Genomic DNA, 20,709 nt, shown 5'->3' with positions numbered 1-20,709 from the left:
AATCAACATTTATTTTAAACTATAACCAATAGGAGTTCAGCAGATGTCATGCAGTTTACAGCATGCACCAGTTAGTTTTAAAGGGGTCATTTCATTGACATCCAGATACAATGATCAGCCACAACATTAAAATCACTTGCTCAATATTCTGTTCCCCTCGTGCTGCCAAAGCCGCTCTGATATCATCGAGGCTTGGACTCCACAAAACACCTGAACATGTCCTGTGGTGTCTGGCACCAAGACATTCGGATTTATTGGTCCAGCTCATCCCATGGATGCCCATTCAGATTGATGCTCCTCAAACCATTCCTGAACAACTGTTGGCATGTGGTAGGGTGCATGACTGCATGTGGTCTGCAACATTCTTTAGGGAGGTGAAATGTCTCACACTCACCTGGCCATCCACCTGATCTAAAATAAAATGCAATTCATCAAACCAGGAAATGTTCTTTCAATGCTCCATTGTTCAGTCCATTGTAGGATCTTTCAGGGAGTGGACAGGGGTTATCATGGGCACTCTGAACAGTCTGCAGCTACGCAGCCCCATGCTTAGCAAACTGTGATGCACCGTGTGTGTGTTCTGACACATATCATGGCAGACATTATGTTTTTTCAGCAATTTGAACTACAGTAGCTCATCTTTGTAATCACACCAGACACTCCCCTTAGCTAGCCTTTGCTCCCTAGATGCATCAATGGGGCTTGAGCGCCAAGACCACTTTGTATTGTTAGATTTTAATGTATTTGGCTGAGCAGTGGTTTGGGTGGCTCACCAATGCACTAGATTTCTATAATACATAAAATAAATAAGCTTGACCAAAGTTCTTGTGGGGAGAAGATTTTATTGAAGGTAGCAGTGTAGCAGGTCATCCTTCAAACAATCTTAACCCAAGGTACTGTCTGGGAGACCAGACCTTTATACCTGGTAACAAATGTGCTACAAACAATACAATAACACCCCTTGGAGAGCCAATGACAGTGTAACCTCATGATGACCTGATAGGACTTCTCCCATGGAGAGCCCATGATGCATTGACCTAATGGGCTAATTGTATGGGCCATTTGGGCCACACTTTTGTAAACTGTTTCAGTTGATTGCATCTGAGGCACTGTCACAATGTAAATGCATCTGAATTAAAATACACAATATTTCAGTATGAACAAAAAGCTCAAGTTCATGTTTACTAAGGTAATCCACTACTGAAGGATTGGCAGCGTCAGCCATATTAAACCAAAGAGCAGTAAATTCACAATTCCTTAAGTTTGAAGCTGCCGCGTGAGTGTGATGGCAAACTAGTGCTTTAGTGTTTCAAATGTGACAGAAGTGCAGCTCCGAGTCAGAAAACAGCGATTTCTGGCTTACTACTTTGCAAACAACGGGCAACTGTCAGCATGTCCATCCATTTCTCCAACTACGGGCTAGGCCAAGGGTCAGACAGAAAATGCGCTGTTAAATTTGACAGCCCTATTAATTACACAATGATGCTTCATTAAAGGCATATCGCAAATGAATGTATGGTTGATAAATATGCCAGTTCTTTCACGAAACTCTAGATGGCGCAGGCTGATGAGTCTTAACGTAACTGATGCTATTCACAGCATTAAAGGACTTGGCACAAGCTGATTGGTTCATGTTGCATATGCAGCCAATGAACTTGCCTGCTTTACAATGAAATGGTAAGTTAGCATCCACTTGAGCATTTTGCAGCGCACTTTTAAAGTCCAGAAAATCTCCAACTTCACCTGTGCAGATCTGCTACGGGTTATTTTCTATGCTATTTGTGCAACAGCAGTATGTCTTAAATACACACAGCATCATATTGCCGTATTCATCAGCATACACATTTTCATGTGTTTAGATGCCTATACCAAGGTAAAGCTGTTTATAGTGTAACTAATACATGCACCTGTTATCTGGTGTTATGATTATATTTTATCTTTCCTTTTGTCATGAGAAACCATGTAAAATCAGTAAATTCATGTAATCAGTAATCATGCTAAAATAGCAAATAACAGGTTGGGAAATATTTCAGTTAAATTATGACTATTTGGTCTTGACTTGCATAATAGGCATTTGGCCTGCAGAAGGAATTAAATATGTAAGTTACTAAAAAAATGAATGTATACTATTAGTAACAAAACTGTGAAAGTGTGAAATGCACAATGTCATTGTGATACAACTAAGCACAAGTGCCAGTATGATGTCTCAGTGATGCATGTAGCAGAGCAGATGACTTTGTGCAGAAGGGATTTTGATGCAATCAGAAGCTCTTTCTGACAACTGCTCACTGCTGTTTTTGAACTCCAACTCCAGGAAAATCTCTCTGTCATTTCCCATCTTGCTGCACACACTTCTCCAGAGCCTAAATATGGTAGGTTTCAGCCTGCTTGGTTGTTCCCTTGCCCAGATCTGAACACAGTACGTGTGTACGAGAGTATTTGCTCTCTGATTTTCAGTCATTATTGATGGAGGTTTAAGCTAAAGTCTTCTGTAACATTTTGTTGTTGATCACAAAGAAATACTCCAACTGAAATAAAATCCCTAATTCCCACTGTAGGCAAGACAATGTGGCCATCAGCATATGACAGAGATATGCATTGCAAAACCGAGAAAAAAAAAATCCTGAGTCCGTTCCAGAGAGTGCAATGCCCGAGTTCGCTCTCAAAATCCCCAAATCCGCTCCAGTGAACAAAATCCCTAAGTCCGGTGTGGCTAGGGTCTCAAATTTAGGCCCTGGCCCGAGACGCTCAGGCCCTAGCCCGGCCCGTGTCCGAGAGCTTGACAGAATTACCAGCCCGAGTCCGTCCCGAGCCTGTCTTTTTTCCCCCTTCTCCCAAATCAGATTATACAGTTTCAGCTATTAAAATAGTTCAGTTTTGTATGTAATGGCAAAGTGATTATATTTAGTTTCGTTTTTTTATTAAGTTAATTTAGAAAAACGTTTTTTAGCATTTTTTTTGTTCGTTAAATAAGTTTTTTTCCTTCTTAAATAACGACCAAGCGGCAAGCGGCAGACCAGCAGGCTGATCATGGCCTATGTTTGATCCATTTAGCCTTCTCAAATCATCACGACTTTCCTAAAATAAAATCTATAGATATACTAAAACAGTTCAAGCATATAACAATGTTTAAACATTAAAACTAGATAAATGTGCGCTGCATTCTAGTTTGTGCGGAGAGTGGAAGCTAAAGCACAGGACATGGAGGCGCCAGCGCAATCAATTGCATTTTTTTCAATGGAAACAACTTACGCCGTAACTTTTGCTCATAAAAGTAAGAGTAATACATCATAAAAAATAAAGGTCTGTAAACTGTAAAGGGTCTACTTTTATTTGTGTGCACTCACAATATCAACAAAACTTTTTATAAAATATATAAAATAATTTTATAAAATAAAGAAAACAATGATACGCTTTCTGCCGTCTCGTCTTGAACAGGAGCGCTTCACAAAAATGAACCGAAAGTCAGCGAATACGTGCCTCACAGACATGATAAATATATCTATAGAAAGCTTTAAATTACTACTTAACAAAATAAATCAAATCAAAAACAAAAACTCTTTTATTATGATCCGTGAAGATGCACTTCTCTCTAAAGGCGCGTCTTATGAGGCAATGGCGAGTCAGGATCATCATCTTCATCTTTGTGACACTGACACAGACACTAGTTTATTAGTAAATCATTCAAATATCTCCTTACTATTTCCCCCAAACACAATCATGGTAATTACTTTTGCTGGGGCTTTGCAGCAAGCTTCAGCCTATTGCGTGCATTTGAACGCAGAACTCTTTAGCTGCGCTGACTGCACTTGCTACTGCTGCGGGACTCTAAACACCGTCGAGCCGTTCTTAACAGTTGCGGCACGGTCTCGTGTTGTTTCCACCAGCGCCACAATTTTTTTCATCCCTAATTGATGGATGTCTAAAATATAAAAATAAGGAGAAGCCTAAAACAGGCCCGAGGCCCGGCCCGCGTCTGAACTATGACGTGAAAATTGGCCCGAGGCCCTAGAGGTGTAAAAAAGTCGGGGCCGGGCTGAAATGCAGGGCTCTAGCATCCCCCCCCCCCCCCCCCCCCCCCCATGAATTTATGATCCCCATAATGTCCCGCACACAAAAACCAAAGTGACTATAAGAATTTCTGATCTCATTTGTGCTTTGTCATATACAGGCAAATTTTTCAGTTTGCTGTTCATTTATTCTTCTAGTTGACTCTAGCTTGGAGGATTGATCACATCCATAAAAGATTAATAGCCTGGCAATATTCTGCTCTGTTCTCAAAAAGTTTTTCAGATCTTTAGAAAAGGCAGTTTACTGGGAAGAAATAACTCTCTTCTCTGCTTCCCCTTCTTTACACCCTATTTTCATCTCCGTCTGTCTCATGTCATCATCTGATCAATGAGAGGGCAGGATGGTGGCCTCCACCCCGTGGCTTGGTGTTTTATGTTTCCGTCTGTGTTAGGAGGGGTGTTTCCTCCATCTCTGTATCACTTTAAATTTAGTTCACATTCAGGATTTTGCTTCCCATGTACAGTCAGTACGCAGCAGGTTATGGATGGGGTCCATTTGTCAACACTCATGACAAGACCTTCAAAAGCATCTCTGACTGTGATACAATCTATCACCATCTTTGAATAAATGCTCTGGCTAGGCCTCTCAAGGCTAGAGTTTGTTAGCAATGTTGTATCTATAGTACATGAGCTGAAATAAAATGATAAATATATATAAATTAATTAATAGGTGTGTTTATATTTGCAGATTTTAGTTTCTTTCTTTAAATCAATCATACTTTCAAAAGCCAAAATGTCTGGTTGTAGTGACCAGTTTTTAAGGCAATACATCACTGTGGTTGATTATTGTCTTTTCACATTATTCTTCATTTGTGATCTCAATAATCAAAATGATCTCATCTATTTAAAAAGTCAGCCATAAAAGAAACAGATTTAGTGATGGTTTTCTTGGCAGATTTATTTGGCATATCATAGTTATTACTCTGAAACTGAGTTAATGTCTTTAATTTGAATTGACTGATTTGACGCAGCATTCAAAGAGAGCCTGCCAGTAAGAAAATCAGTAATCATAGTCCAAAATTGTTTCTCTCTATACAAAAACAACATTCTCATAAACACAGAGGAAAGTTAATGAGATATTTGCGCATCTGATCCAGCATCTTTGGAAGTGAACACATGCTGATTATTGCCTTCAGCAAAAAAAAAAAAAAAAAAAGTTAAGTTCCCTCCATTTGCCTTTCACCGTTTGTTAAAATCATCCCAGTTACGAACTTAATTAGGTATAAACACCTCCAGATCTTACATCTTTGTAGTGCACAAAATATGAATAAATTTAAAATAATGTAATTAGGTCTGTCAATAAATTAGAGATTTTAATTAAATTAATTAATTAGTCAAATTAATCACTAATAATCACATAGCCTGAGTCAAAATTTGATGAAAAAAGATAATTATTAAAGGAATAGTTCACCCAAAATGAAAATGTACTCACCCTCAGGCCATCCGAGATGTAGATGAGTTTGTTTCTTCATTGGAAGAAAATTGTTGAAATTTAGCATTACATCACTTGCTCACCAATGGATTATTGTGGAGTTTTTATCAGCTGTTTTATGACGGCACCCATTCACTGCAGAGAACCTGTTGGTGAGCAAGTGATGTAATGCTAAATTTCTCCAAACAAACTAATGTACATTAATTGAATTAACAATGTTTCTGATTACAGGTGTATAAAAGATTAGGATTGTTTTAACAAATCAGATTAAATCTTAAATAAACCACTATAATAGTAACCCGGTAACACTTCAGCATTCAGCATAAATACTGTTGGTTATCTGTCTGCACACTTCTCTCATAGCATTACAATTCAATGAAAATGCACGTGGTCTATTTACATACAATTACCTCTCCGTTGTTATTCAGTTCATTTGCTTTGTGCTTCCAAGGAGCGATTTGCAATTCAGAAATTCGTAAGTGGTCGTTTGTTGCACCAGCCCACAGCATGAGGTTCTGCCCTGTTTAGCTGCTGGAGATGGACAGGTGGCGGTGTTTAAAGAAACCTCATTATTTTTCTCAAGGATGATAAGCAGCTCATTAGAGGCAACGAGATGCCAATGGGGTGATATTTTACATAGAGTAGTTGAGAAGCCACAATGCCGCTGTAAAGTTCACATTTGCATTACGGTGAATGGGAGCGCACCTGTTCTCCTGCCTCAGGCTCCTCCACAGGGGACGTGAAGAGAAAGAGACGAAGAGATGCTGGAGTGAGTCACCGAGTCCTACCTTTTGATTTCCAAACAGCTGCAAGAGAAACAGAGAGTCACTCTAAGGTGGTTTCCAAAAGCTCTGGTTTTAATGTGTCACGTTCTGTCCCCCATGTGACAAACCCAAACCCTCACTCCCTTTTTCTCATCTTCCAGTTCTCCCCATGCTTGGCCTGCTGTTGATGTCAGGACTGATAGCGTAATTGTGCGTAAGATAGCAGTTGCATTGACAGGTGGCTCATTAGGAAATAGAGGACCACAGCATGACAGAATCCGCTGAGCCCTTAAAAGTTGTTTACCGCATTTTTATGGAGATGGGACGCTCAGAAACGTGGGTCCTAATGATCTGTATCCAGTTTCCGTCTTGGCAACTGGTGTGTTGCCATGGATACAAGAATCTGAAGGTGAGGGGTCGTAAAGGGGAGAGTTGGCTTAAATACTTGCTGAACTTAACATTGTTAGCGAGATTTATTTTTTATTTAGTCAAAATATTTTTCAATGGATTAATTATACGTAATTAATAGAGCTGGGTTTAGACACAAATTTCACAATTTGATTCTGATTCACAAACAGTATTGATTATTTTTGATATATACAGGTCAAAAAATTTTAATCTTGTCAATCTCAAAAAATTTGAATATCGTGAAAAGGTGTAAATTTTGTAAATTATTTTAAAAAGTGACACCTTTTTTGTTTTTTGTTTTAATTTTGATGATTGGATCTTACAGCTCATGAAAGTCAAAAACTCTGTATCTCAAAATATCAGAATATTAAGATCAATCAAAAAAAGGATTTGCAAAACAGAAAAGTTCTTTAAAGAATGTTCATTTACGTACACTAAATATTTGGTTTGGGCTCATTTAGCTCAAACTCCAGCATCAGTGAGGTGTGGCATGGAAGCGATCAGCCTGTGGCACTGCTTGTCTGTATTGTTGGATCGACTGTTTCTCATCTTTCTCTTGAAAATATTCCATAGATTCCATATGGGGTTCAGGTCAAGCATGTTGGGCGGCCAATCAAGCACAGTAATATCATGGTCAGTAAACCACTTGGAAGTGGTTTTGGCACTGTGGGCAGGTGGTAAAGCCCTGTTGGAAAAGGAAAGCATCTCCATAAAGCTTGTCAACAGATGGAATAAAAGTGGCATAAAGTGCTCCAAAATTTCCTGGTAGACGGCTGCATTGACTTTGGACTTGATAAAACACAATGGACCAACACCAGCAGACGTCACAGCACCCCAAATCATCACTGACTTCGGAAACTTCACACTGGACTTCAAGCAGCTTGGATTCTGTGCCTCTCCAGTCTTCTTCCAGACTCCAGACCTTGATTTCCAAATGAAATGCAAAACTGACTTTAATTTGAAAAGAGGACTTTGGACCACTGAGCTAGAGTCCAGTTCTTGTTCTCCTTATCCCAGGTAAGATGCTTCTGATGTTGTTTCTGTTTCAGAAGTGGTTTGGTATCAGCTTCAGCCCACTCCCCACTCCCTCTCTCAAGTGTTTGAATCTGCTTTTCTTGACAGTATTCTCAAGCTTGCGGTCATCCCTCTTGCTTGTGCACTATTTCCTACCCATTTTCTTCCTTCCAGTCAATTTTGCATTTAATTTGCTTTGATGCAGCACTCTGTGAACAGCCACTCCTTTCAGTAATGACCTTCTGTGACTTACCCTCTTTCTGGAGGGTGTCAATGATCGTCTTCTGGACCATTGCCAAGTCAGCAGTCTTCCCCATTATTGTGGTTTCAAAGAACAAGAGATACCCGGAATTTATACCGTAGGGATGGTCATTTAATGAAATAAAAATATTCTTGAGATACTGGATTTTTGACTTTCATGAGCTGTAAGCTGTAATAAATCAAAAAAAAAACTTTTGAAATGTTTTACTTTGCATGGAATGAATCTAGAATAGGCTATATGAAAGTTTCACTTTTTTAAATAAGTTAAAAAAAACTTTTTCACGATATTCTATTTTTGAGATGCACCTGGATATGTATATATATATATATATATATATATATATATATATATATATATATATATATATATATAAGGTACAGTACATGCCAAATTTTTTAAAGTTGTGTAGTGTATTCCAGCCTTAACCAAAAGAGGAGCCGCCTGCCCCCGGCGATTTTCCGTGGACAAGACAAGACCGACATGACAAGGTGATTAAAATGTTCCTGTGGGCACAACAAGACTTAAAAACGGCACTCCTGGCCGTGACATGTGGACTGGATCCATGGGACCTGGGAACGGCACTCCTGGCCGAAAATAGGGAACTGGATCCACGGGACCTGGGAACTGGATCCATGGCGGCGGCCGACGGGCTTGAGTCAGCGGCGGGCTTGCCACATTAACCGCAGGCGGGCTTGCCACAAGCTGTGCACTAGATAGCGTGAAACACTGGAAAAGAAGTATACCAGGGCCTTTACTCATGAAGTGGTCACTTTTGTTCCTGAATGAATCTGCGTTTTTGAAATAATCAGTTAAATGAATCAGTGACTCACTCATAAAAGCAGTCACTTATCTCCACCTACTGGCGTAACAATGTGATCTACAGAAAAAAATCTACACCACTTATGCACAGACTGACAATAACAGTATATAAACTTGAGAACTGATGTATAATATTTATGTGTAAGTATAAAGAGAGAGAGATGCATGCATAGAAGAAGTTTGTCGCTGTGGCATCTCTTCTCACAAAAGTAGACTACACAAGAAGACCTCTTTTTGACCGTCTCCCTTAATGATTGCCACATATCACCCGATCACATTACAGTAATATTGATGCCAGTCATTACCCACAATGCATGCTGTTTTGGTTCCCCAGTGCAGATTTAAAATAATAGAACAGAAAGGCAATAAAATCCACTTATGAAGACGTATGGTGATGAAGTCAATAATATTATATTCCATAGTTTGAGGCACTAATGATAAAAGAGCTCGTTCAGGAAATGCCGCTAAAGTCATTTTGGAGTAAATGCATTGGAAGCTGGAGCTATAAGAGTTTGCTTTGGTCATTAGAGTTTCTCTCCTGGATTCTTTGTGCCTGCAGCCTAAAATAAACTCAGCATGCTTTCCCAGAATTCTCCACTGGTCTTGATAGAGACAGACATCAGCATCAGTAACTGAACATGTGAGCGTTATGAAGAATTTTTATTGTCTGAAATTTCACAATGTTGTATAATGTGCTTTGTATTATCGGAGAGTTATTTAGAAGGGCATCTAAATATTATTTATAATGAAAAATTTGCCAGTTAAGTGAGAATGCTCTCTGATACCATGAAATCTCCCTAGTGTCCTGTTCCGATTGTTTGAGTTATATGCACTGCACTGGTAATAACGGTCCATTTTCAAGTAAGGAATCCTTGCCTCTACCAGATTTTTTGACTTCACCCTGAGTCACTTTTGAGCCAATTCATACTCATTTCAGAAAGATCCCTCAGGTGCCATTATCAACACATTACCAAAGATTCTATTAAAAGGTTTGTTCCCAAAAAATTTAATTGTCATCATTTATCCACACCCTTATGTAATTCAAAACAAATGTTTGGCACATAAGGTGATAAAATCTGCAGGGATGACGCATTTTTGCAAGTTAGCCTTTCTGGATCCATGGTCTGGAAGTCAATGGGTCTTCTACTCAAACAACTCATCTACTCATTATTCCACTTTCACAGCCTCATGGGGTTATAATCATGCTCAGATGCTCTTACAAACTAATGCAAACTTTTCTGGGTAAATGTTTTTAAATAAAGAGTGAAATAGTTGTCTGAAGCTTAATGGTGTTGATACTGAAGTCATACAACCATGGTGTAGTTTGTTTATAGCCTACGTTTAGCTTTTGCTTTTTATTTGTGGCAATTGTATTTAAGATTTGAAAGTGTGCTCAGTTGTGAAGATAAATAGCAAAATGTGTTTTTCAAACCTTTGTTGGCCTGCAATAATTCAAAAGCGAATGGAAAAATCCTGTTGGGTTTTTGTGAAGGAAACCACGGTGATGCTAACTTCCGGCCGGCCTACAAAAATATGTCAACACTGCAGTGCTATTTAAGCTCCTCACACAACAAAAGTAGCACCATAAAAGCAGTTCATACTTCTTGTTGGTTATATACTAATCTTTTGAATCCTATGAAAATTTAATTTCATTTAATTGGCTTGTTTTTCACACAAAGCTATTGTATGGCTTCAAAACATTTTGCATATATGCAAAAACATGTCCCACATTAATGCTGCATTTTTTACTAAATTGTATTGACTAAGTGTATCTACCTGTTCTGTTTTCACATTACTAATGGAGTGGCATAAGAATCCCATGTACGTTTTGCAGTATATATGTTTGTGTGCTGTATTCTGCTGTTCTAAGGACTCAGTGACCACACTAATGTATGCAATTCATACATTATTAATTTCAAGTTCTGTAACTAAACCTGTTCACATTGGGAAAATGTGTCCTGCTAAGTGCTTATCCCCAAGTATTAAACTTTGGCGTGTTACTTATCCCACACTGATTTGTGCTATGGATATGAATGATACCTACAAATCTTGTGGACAGATTAAAGGATAAAAGGAGTGATAAAATGCCATAAACCAGTGGTTCTCAACCTTTTTGACTCAAAGTCAACAACATTCAAAGGCCCCATGACTTTTCAATTTTTTTTATGATTTATTTTACAGGATTAAGGATGAGGATTAAAAAAAAAAAAACATTAACAATTTCCACATCTACCTAAAGATATTTTAGAGTAAAAAATAACATATTAATTCTTAATCCTTATCAAAAAAAAATTCATAGTGTTTTAAGATTTTTTTGATTTACATAACTTAATCAGTTCTATAAATCACACAGAATTAGCCTACCTCATATATCCATCATATCTTGATTTTTAGATATTTAGGCTTCATTTTTGTTATTTTAAATTATTTCAAGTCATATTGAGGCCCCACTTGAAGTTTGCTGGTCCCTGGCCCCCTGTTTGAGAACCACTGTCATAGACTTACATTAAGATCCAATCCATTGAGTCATATGAAGATCTTTTAAAGTGGGTGCTTTTCATTTTAACAAGTTAACAACAACCCTTATCACAAACTCATAACACCGCACTAAACTACTTCAAACACATTAGCACCATTTTGCAGAGGCAAGCTGCATTCACTTTATTTCTATTGTGCATTTCCTTCACAGAGTTGAGTACAGTCAATCAGCTTACCTCTAACACATTTCTGATCAACACATATAAAACAGTCCAGTCCAACTGCACTATAAATTAGAAAAATATATTGATATAATTATTTTAAAATAGCATGGTTTAATCACCCTGACGTGAATTGCTTGAAATTTTACTCCAAACCACAAAGTGATGCATGTAATAAAATTACTGATAATGAACTAAGTTTTCTAAAACATGCCCATACACCTAATTTACCATGAGCAAGATTAGTTTACACTTTTCTGCCTAGTGTCTTTGTCCCCAGCACTCCACACCATATCAGATATGCATTTGTCTGATAGTTGAATGAGCTCAAGCTTTGAGCTTGTTTCCCTTGATGGCATTTGGCATCTTTCATTTCACTGGCAAGTTGCAAGATCTTTATCACTTAAAAAAAACTCTGAACCCAAGATAATCGATTTACTGGAATTTTTTGGCAATATTTTCAATGGCTTATCTAGCAAATGATGAAAAATGGTAATCGGCGGGCCTGCACAGCCCAGGGTGGCAATTTGTGGCCTAATGAAGCCATTAACCTGACGACACCGAACCTGATAGTGGCTAAATTAGAGGGAGAGTGTGGAATTATGAGCATCAATTCAATATGATCACGGTTGCTAGGCGAATATTACATTTTAGGGAGGGTAAGAGAAACATTATCTGCTCTGAGTACGAAAATAAATGTGTTTATTGGATAGAAATAGGATTTTGTTGCTGTTGTTAAAGTTGTATACTATGTTTGCTGCTGTATAGAATTAAAAACATACTAGATTTGCAAAAAAGAATGCTTCAGAATAGCACGTACATATTGTCATTTGTGCAGACGTATTACTTGCTTTACCACAATTTTCAGTAAGATCTCTTATGATGAAAACCATAGCGACATGTTTCTAAGAAACTGTGTAATAAAATATATGACAACAACCTCACACTCTATCTACTTGGATCACAGTGGTCTCTAACTCAATAATTAGCCTGTAAAGAAGATTCAGGCTTATTTGTTTGCCGCTGTGATCGTGCTCTCTGTGCTGTTCATGTAATCTTCAGCTTCATTCCACAACTACGATGTCATATAATGCATGACTGATCAGTAAACAAATTCTAATTACAAGACACTAATGAGAGAAAGAGCACGAGAGAAAGAAACAAAGAGAGGGAGAAAGAAGCTCTTTCACAATATTGTTTGCTGCAGACTCTTCAAAGGTCATGTCCTCTCCCTCTCTTTACAGAAGTGAAAGAACGTTTGAGGACTTTTTTTTTTCTGTCTTCCCCTGATTATTTCCCTCTTTCTCTGTGCGTGTCTCTCTCTGTCTCCGAGGTTGTGCCATGGTTCAATGTATCATTCATTAGACTACAGCAAGCCATTAGTGTCTCCAGCTCAGGGAATGTGCAAACTCATTGTGACTCCATGTTTAGCATATAAAGTAGGTCCCCATTTCACTCCAAATAAATATCGATGACAGGCCTCGTTATTAGACATGCAAGATTTGTAATTATATGGATGCTCTACTTTGGACTAATAAAGTTTTGTGGAAATGTTATGAAGGTTTAGGTAAACATGTCAGGTTATTGTGTGTGTGTGCTTGTCTTCACTATAGGTGTTAAACTTTTAATGGTTTTGGTATGCTAGTTTCAGGTCTTGGTATTTGGTATGCAAGTCTATCAAAACCTTATAGAAAATTAATACTAATTATAAATGAGCCCGACATAGCGTACTTTTTACAGATCCGAATCTGCCATTGGTGGCGATATGCGACTGGTTTCGATTATGTAATTAAATGAATCATTCACTCAAACATTCCTTTAAAATCATGACTGTCATGAGCAAGTTTTTTCAAATTTGGTTCCAAATGACTGTCGTTACTTAATGAATCATCCATTCAACCGATTCGTTCAAAAACACTGATTCATTCAGGATTGAAGCAAGTGTGAGTCATTGATTCACTGATTCAATCAATTTGTTAAAAAACACTGATACATTTGGGAAGAACTGAGTTGTGGCTGGCATTGCTTTGTTTGCCTTAGTTTGGATTTACTAATTACACTATTGTTGGTGGAGCAAAAATATATAAATTAACTGGCAATATTGTGTCTAAAATGTAAGTAAATGAGTTCCTATTTGGTGTCTGGATTTCCCACATAGCCTACTTTTTTTTCCTGACATTGTTTCAGAACACACTTAATTAAATTAAATATTTAAGTTGGTTTCAGATCACATAACCATCATTAGATTAGATTAGATTAGATTCAACTTTATTGTCATTTATGCAGAGTACAAGTACAGAGCTAATGAAATGCAGTTAGCATCTAACCAGAAGTGCAAGAATATAGTGTTTTATATACATATAAGTGCAGAGTAAGTGAAGATATGATTTACAGAATGTACAGTGGAATTGCTATATACAGTATTGAGCAGAGTATATACAGAATATAAATAGGAATGCAATGTAGGGATTGTATGTACATTATGAACAGAGCAATGTAGATTATATAGATTACAGATTATATACACACATTATGAACAGCAGAAACGTGAGAACAGTGGTAATAAATAAATACAGCTGGATGAGTGTGCAAAGTATTGATAGAACAATGTATTCTATGCAAAAATAGCAGTAGTGCAATATTTTATAGAAATAGTTTACTGTGCTTTGTACAGTAACAACTTTAGACAGTTTATAGTGTAATAACTTTAACAATGTGCAGTCTGTGCAAAATATGAGTAGTGCAAATGCATGTGTGTAAAGTACTGTGACCAGTGCAGTAATAAGCAGTGAGTGAGTGAGTCCTGTTGTTGCAGGTTGAGTTTTATTATGACAATAAATATTTCCTGTGACCTACTTTTGTAGCCTCTTAAGGTGGTGAGAGCAGATGCAGGTAAAGAAGCAAGCGCTGACCCATCGCCTATCAGCAGTCAGTCCCATTGGATCCTGCAGGAGTGCTGCTCTGCTGACCGACCACTTATCCTGTCTGCTGCAGTCTGCCCAACACGCTTCCTGACAGGACCAAGCTTCCGAAGAGTCACCAGGGAGGACAAATAACGGCCTGTGATGCTGAGGGAATACAGAAACATGAAATCATAAACACACTCCTGAGCATTGAGTGTGTGCGCGAGGTGTGCTTGAAAGGGGCTACAACTGATTTATCTTAGCGATCAAAGAAATCTGAAAGCTCTCCACTGCACAACAAACAAAGGTCTAGTGTTGTGTGCTGAACTATTGGCCTTTTGATATACTCGGTCTTCATTTCAATCTGAGTGAGTGCAAATGATCTATGAGAAGCACAAGCCTTTTATATACTGAGATAATAACAGCAGGAGGCTGTTTTTCTTATTTTTGTTTATTTTACAGAAATAATACAGAATAACATTGTTACATTAAATGTGATGCAGGAGATGTTTTTAGCTTATTTGCAGCCTCTGTCCTTAGTTAGGCTTTTAAACAAATCAAAGAAAAAGTCAAACAGTGTTCACAAGTCTAATTTTGATTTCACCTGGTATTTGTTGTTTCTTGGCAATAATAATGATTATTATTTTATTTAATTTTTTTACAGTTACAAATATCTTTGCAATTTAGCCAAAATTATTAGAACACTAGTATTTTCACCAGCTAAAAATGGTTTTAAGTCACTTATTTCTATCTTTTGCTGTAGTGTGTCAGTAGGAAATATCAGTTTACATTTCTAAACATTCAATTTGCCATTAATTGTAATAATCCAGTGAGATTTGTTTGCACAGGGAGTCTGAGAACAGCCAGTGCTCTACACAGAGATATGATCTGATTGTTATCCAGTCTGTCTGGAATGGCATGAAGAAATAGAACAAACTGAGACAGACTCAATCCAGAAGAACTGTGGCAACGTCTCCAAGATGCTTCGAGATACCTACCTGCAAAGCTACAGCACTGTTAAAAGATTTAGGCACTTATGCTTTAAATGCTGTAAAATTAGGATGCTGTCAAAAATAACGTCATAGATTTTCTTTATTAATTAACTTCTATTAACTACACATTACTAACATTTGGTGTGAGCATCCTTTGTGTTTAAAGCAGCTTTTACCCTAAGTGCACTTTGCTTTGTAGCTTTGCAGGTATGTCTCTTGAAGCATCTTGGAGACTTTGCCACAGCTCTTCTGGATTTATGCACCTTCCTTCTATTTGAAAAGCACATTGCAACATTTACTGGATATTCCATATAAGGATAAAGCTTCTTGTATTTCAGTATTATCATGGCCAATATTATCACAAATATCACATTTAGTAAGTGACACAGGTCAGCACCTTTTTCTGTTAAACTGTGATTGCTTGTGTCTTTTTTAACCAAGTATTTTGTTTCCCCTTTGAAGCTTATGATATGCATTAATTGTCATGCTGAATAAATAATCATTACTAAACAAACCCGTACGATCAGTGTTGGAAGTTTTGACCGACCCAAGTACCCATGTGTGACGCATACGCACATAAGCATAAAGTAGCTTTTGCTAATTTGTGGATAATTGCTACAGGTGTCAGGGAGGAATACACAGACTTGATAGAAAACTTGGCATGGCTTTGCTCAGATTTAAGGCCATTAGCAGCTGTGTTGACAGGTGAAGATGAGCCATGCTCTTCTAATTCAATAACTGCCTGTCGCTCATAGCAAAGCGCACTTGCGCTCTTTCAAATTACATTGATGGATCATGACTATGTGGCAAAATAGATTTGCTAGGCGTGAGAAATGCCTTGCAATTGTCTGAAATGTGGTTTTGATAACAAATGGCGTGAATGGCTGGGGAAAATTATGTTAATGATCTGAGGTAATAGAATCTGTATCCATCAAACTATGAAGCTGGTGTGCTCAGGGCTGCGTGATTCCCAGAAGAACCCGAGGAGAGGTTTTGAACTGAGGATAACCCCGTATGTGATGCGAGCTTCACCATATGTGGCGAGACAAACATGCTTAATTAGTGAACAATACGGAGGTTATTCTGCTGGTGAAGTAACTGCATTTATTTCCTTATTGATATGGTCGAACTGCAGGCTCAGCATGTAAAGTGTTGACTTAAGTGTTTGATTAGAGTGTTTTGAACATAAGTGCACTGCTTCGAGCTATAGCAGGTGCTAAATCAATGTGGGCGTTGCATTGGGTTTTTACTGTATTCTAATCCAATGACACCAATTAATAGATTGAAGAACTAATGAGATGGCCAGACACTCAGTGAAATTGGGTAGTACATCTACAGCTGTAAATAAACAATATCTGTTCATTTATTTATTTTTTAAATATTTATTGTTTTTAATAAGTACAGCAATAACTAATTAAATAAGATAAATTTTTAAATAGTTACAAAAAAATCTCTTTTCAAATAAATGCTGCTCTTTTGAACTTTCTATTCACCAAAGAATCTTGAAAAAAGGTTTCCAACAAAATAAGCAGCATAACTGTTAAAATAGAAAACAGTGATTTAAAATAGTAATATTATACAATATTACTGTTTTTACTGAATTTTGATCAAATAAATACAGCATAAGAAACTTCTTTCAAAAACATTAATTATTCCAAATTTTTGACACAGTGTTTTTATATAAAATATACAAATATTATAAATATGTGTAAAGGTTATAATATTTACTTTCCGTTAAGTTGACTCCACATCATTAATTGTAGGAGAAACATTATACTGTCAAAGGAATAAAACAATTATGATGAATTTCATGATTTGGAATTAGCATTTAAAATGGAATCGTAATCTTTTTTTTTGTTTTGTTTTTCATTTTTACACATTTTTTCTTTCAAACATTTATCCAGAACCCCTCTAGCACCCTTCCACTGGGTGTCCCAGATCCAAGTTTAAAACCCTCTGGACATGCTGACATGATCACAAAGTATTCTGTACAGAAGAATTCATTCAAGCAGCATCAAATATGAAAAATTAAATCTAAATATGAAAAATAAAATCCGTTATTAGAGGTTATAAACAAGTTAAGCCTAAATCCATTCCCTTGTATTTTCAAAACAAAGTTAATGAGATTTTCAGTAGAAAATATTCAAGGTCTATGGTTTGTTTTGTTGAATGCATGTGTATGTGAAGCAAACAGGAAGAGAAATGAAAAATGACACCTGGGACACATACTGCAGCTGAGTGGCAGCACTCATCAATAATTCTATGTGATCTCCAGAGGAAAAGAGTGTGTTGCAGGTGTCTTACAGTAAAGTGAAGCGAAGCAAAGACACTATTTCATATTTCTCAGATGACTCTCGCTTGTCAACGACCGTCCAGGACTGGCAGGTGATTAATATGTGAAAGGCGTCATCCTGATGCCGACTATCCATTGCTATGTGAGCATGCATGTCACCTGACTCTCTGAGGTGACCTGGATTAATGCCAGCTGGCAACACATTCTTACATGACTGATTGAAACACAGGTGTTTATTCTCAGCACTAGTGGAGTAAGACCACTTAAACTCAAAAAAGTTTTCCCTGAAACTTTCCTCAGCTTTATCACCTCTAGTGTCACCGACTTTGATCCTGTTCCACCATTTCAAATGTTATTTCTCAGCAGGGTTTCTTTAACGTATTACTTTTTTTCTCCGTAAGGATTTCAGAGAACCATGGGATTTGACAACACCGTGTTAGACCAGAGTCTCAGATCACTAATGCAGAATGTATTCTCAGAATATAACTGCTGACAAGATCGTCAGGAATAAAAAGCCAGCTACAGCTTAGTTGCAATGGTTCAAATGTATAGGCAGGGGATTCACCGAGGTTAAGAATAGACCTGCTTTTATTGTAGCAGCACCCATCTTGATGTTCCTCTCTTTATATCTGCAGAATCCACAGGAATGACTATATATGGGTGCTGGATTTGCAGGATATCATGATTCATAGATAGATAGATAGATAGATAGATAGACAGACCGACAGAGACATGTAGATATAGTTACAGTGGCTCACTGAGAAGATGTCTGGATGGATCTAACATACTGGAAGGTGTTACAAAGGAAATCAAAGAGGATTCTGTCAGTTCAATTCCATACAGACTCTTCAAGTTTTTCTCCAGTTGCATTAGTTAAGCTTTACATATTCTCATTTTTTATACCACTCAAAGGGGCTCTGTTTCCACAAGAGTGGCATCTATTACGGAATAAATCCTTTTGTCCTCACAATGCTGATGTTCACTGTCACAGTCTTGGCTGATCACAAAAGCACAATTCCGTCTATTCTTCAAAGGAATGCAAACGCTGTTGCGCCTCCACATATTTTAGGCAGGGTTGGCGCCAAGGGGTGGCACTCGTGGGCCGTGCCCCCCCCAAACGAGTTACTGTGCCCCCCCACTTTCCATCCTTCTTCCTCCATGCTGAATGCAACGCTCCGTGCAATCGACCCCCCCCCCCCCCCCCCCGGTTGAGACACAGACAGTGCGACCGTCCATAATTATTGTTTTAACCCGGGGTCCCCAGAGTTCAGAATTGAGTGGTCTTTATTTATGTTTTTACAAGCTGAAAATATAAAAAATTCACAGGACAATGATCCCAAACACACCAGCAAGACCACGGGTGTATTCCAGAAAGCAGGTTATGTTACAAACCCGGGTAAGTTTGAAGATAAGCAAGCGGATATCCTCAGCTTTCGGTTCCCAAATCGGAGGTTACTTTCAAGTAACCATAGTAACTTGCTCTCTGAAGATAAGTGCTAATATAAGTAAATAAGGTAATATATTATTGTAATATGGTTATATATATCAAACAAACAATATAATTAATATTCTCAAGGATTAAAGATTAAACGGAAAAAAAAGAAAAATGATTGCACAACCATCAATTAGGTGGCGATATGCACTAAGCATGTAAACTATAGTCTATGATGTAAACGACCATTGAACAAAAGAAGAAGAAAGAAACAGTATGGCGCGTTTTTTTTAAACCACATACCTCGAGTATGCAAGGTTTGGGGTTAATCAACCGAAAGTTCAGGGTTTAGCTGATGGTAAGCTAACCGTGCTTTCTAGAATACACCCCTGATCCAGCTAATTAAGTCATTCAGGCTTATTTGAAAACTACATGGGGTTGGAGCAGGGTTGGAACAAAACTCTGCTGGGCTTCGGCCCTCCAGGAACTGAATTTGAGACCCCTGCCTTAAAACAGTCCTTTCATGCTTGAAAACCCTCCAATGTGGCTGAATAAAAACAATTCTGCAAAGAAAAGTGGGCCAAAATTCATCCACAGGGATGTGGAAGACTCATTGCCAGTTATCGCAAACGCTTGATTGCAGTTGTTGCTGCAAAGGGTGGCACAACCAGTTATTAGATTTAGGGGCAATTACTTTTTCACATAGTGCCAGGCAGGTTTGGACAGTTTTTTCCCTTAATAAATGAAATCATTATTTCAAAATGGCATTTTGTATTTACTCTGGTTATCTTTGTGTAATATTAAAATTTGTTTGATCTGAATCTTTGTGTGACAAACATGCAAAATAAATAAATAAATAAACAGGAAGGGGGCAAATAGGTAAAAATAGAAAAAATTCATGGCACTTTATACTTATATATTAAAATTAAAAGCTTTTAAAGTTGAAGCAGAAAATGTGAGATAATAATGAAAATAAAGTGTATTTTCAGCATTTAATTGCAGACAGAGATCCAGTTACAACCGTGTTCCCTGTGGGATCTTTGGTGCTAAAGAAGGAAGCTGCTAGCTGCAGTCCTTTCAGTGGAAACAACATTCACAGAGCGGACATAAGCGCAACCATATCTTATCTCATGGATGTTACTCAGACAGCCATAATTACATATGACATAATCAAAGACGGTGAGAATCTACCGCGTATTTGTCACAATTATTTTAAAGATATTACAGGCTTTTGTGACGTACGCTTCCGCCACGAGCTTAGACTGTCTGCTGGCGGAAGCACGAGTCACAGAGCTCGCGCCACGTTGCGTAAAGTGCGTTACGCTTTCCTCGAAATGTTGAGACGATGCAACAACGTAACAAGTACGTACGTAAGTGGCTTTGAGGATGTGGTTTCCGCAGTGGGGTCAGAGTTTTGCGCGGTGCGCAGCGTGAGTGTTTTAGTACCGAGCGGAGAGGAGATGCACACGGCACTCGAGTGAGGTAAACTATATAAAACCCGCTTTGTTTTCACACACTCTCACAACATGGACCCGATCAGCTTCAGATGGGTCAATGAGAGCAGGGATATTATGATAAAATCGTGCAATGTTTTGAATTATTATTGGTTTTATAGCATCCG

The 20,709-nt window shown here is 37.8% G+C and overlaps 1 protein-coding gene across 1 annotated transcript in view; it reads left to right on the top strand.

The window, feature by feature from the left end:
* Positions 1-20,496: 20,496 nt before the first annotated feature.
* The window catches only part of LOC306876009 (zinc transporter ZIP10-like), a 29,078-nt gene continuing 28,865 nt past the window's right edge, over positions 20,497-20,709 (top strand). The window contains exon 1 of the mRNA XM_079426896.1: positions 20,497-20,570. The gene's annotated coding sequence lies outside the window, so the exon portion shown is untranslated. The remainder of the gene's footprint in view (positions 20,571-20,709) is intronic.

The sequence above is a fragment of the Barbus barbus genome (genome assembly GCF_936440315.1).
Source record: "Barbus barbus genome assembly, chromosome: 10".
NCBI classification, from domain to species: Eukaryota; Metazoa; Chordata; class Actinopteri; order Cypriniformes; family Cyprinidae; genus Barbus; species Barbus barbus.
Note: the sequence above shows the minus strand (reverse complement) of the source record. Positions and strands in the feature narration are given on the sequence as shown.